The sequence below is a fragment of the Nanorana parkeri genome, unplaced genomic scaffold (assembly GCF_000935625.1).
Source record: "Nanorana parkeri isolate BGI_ZX_2015 unplaced genomic scaffold, ASM93562v1 scaffold2586, whole genome shotgun sequence".
Taxonomy (NCBI): Eukaryota; Metazoa; Chordata; class Amphibia; order Anura; family Dicroglossidae; genus Nanorana; species Nanorana parkeri.
Genome location: NW_017308854.1, coordinates 12,223 through 13,435, shown reverse-complemented (window position 1 = coordinate 13,435; position 1,213 = coordinate 12,223). Strand labels below are relative to the sequence as shown.

The following is a 1,213-nucleotide window of genomic DNA, read 5'->3' as shown; positions in this document are numbered from 1 at the left end:
CCCCCCCCCCCGCTTCCTGTCTTAGGACAAAGTGCAGAAACCCCCTCCCCCAATTTCCCAGTACAGTCAGAAGGGTTAGAACTTATGTTAGGTTCTTATTACTGTCTGTATTGGCTAGAGTCAATATGCTTTAATAAGCAAGCAAAGACTACAATAAGGGCTTGTTAATGCAAGTCGCACAGTAAAGGCAACATTTTGCTGTGTAGCTTGTGTCCACAGAACGGCCGCGGTGAGCCGCAGTACCTTGCACTGTTTCCTTTTTTTCCCCTCAATTCTATTTGTACACTCCACTTAACATTGCGCTATCCAGTAGCAGCCAGTGCACTGTGGAAAAATGCAGTATGTATGCATTTTACCACAGTCCATCACAGCTGCGTCATGGTGTGAATGGGGGAACATAGAAAACAACTGGAGTTAATCCAGTGCTGGAAAACGCCAGTTACTGCTGCATGCGTAACAGACACAAAAATGATTAAATGTGTATGCATCAGTATTTATTAATTTGTGCTACTTCTGTAAAGTTATCCGGCACAAAGAGCATTCATAGAAAAAAAAACAAAAAAAAAGGGAAAAGAGGACACAATGGTAGGGGGATTAATCAAAACCAGAGCAGACAAAATCTAGGAGCAGTTGCCTATGACAACCAATCAGCTTTTCTCATCAGTTTGTTTAGTTAAGCTTTGTAAATGAAAGATAGAAGCGGATTGGTTGCCACGGGGGACTGCTCCAGATTCTGTCTGCTACAGTTTTAATAAATTCCCGTCAAAGTGCGCAACTGTAAGAGGACGCAGGGCATGTTGAAGTCAACCCCACCAAATCCAGATGTGCAGCCGAGTACACATATTACTAGAGATGCACCGATAACGTTTTTTCAATATCAAGTACCGATATTTTTTTACCGGTACTCGCCGATACCGGAAGTCCCTTTTGGGTGACGAGGAAGCATGGCGCCAGCTTTCTAGCCAATCAGGAAGCCAGGGGGCAGGTAATGACTTGAAGCCTGGCTTCCTTATTGGCCAGCTTCCTGACCAATCAGGAAGTCAGGTGGCGAGTCATTACATGGTGCCCGGCTTCCTGATCGGCAGGGAAGCCGGCTCCATGCTACCACGTCACCTGCAGCCAACTTTTCGGCCAATCAGGAAGGGAGGGGGGGTGAATGACTTGCCAGCCGGATTCCAGATTGGCTAGTTTCCCAACCACTCAGGAACCTGGG

The 1,213-nt window shown here is 46.4% G+C and overlaps 1 protein-coding gene across 1 annotated transcript in view; it reads right to left on the bottom strand.

Moving 5' to 3' along the window:
• Positions 1-1,213, bottom strand: part of HSCB (HscB mitochondrial iron-sulfur cluster cochaperone) — a 13,016-nt gene that overhangs the window by 2,259 nt on the left and 9,544 nt on the right. The window lies entirely within an intron of this gene.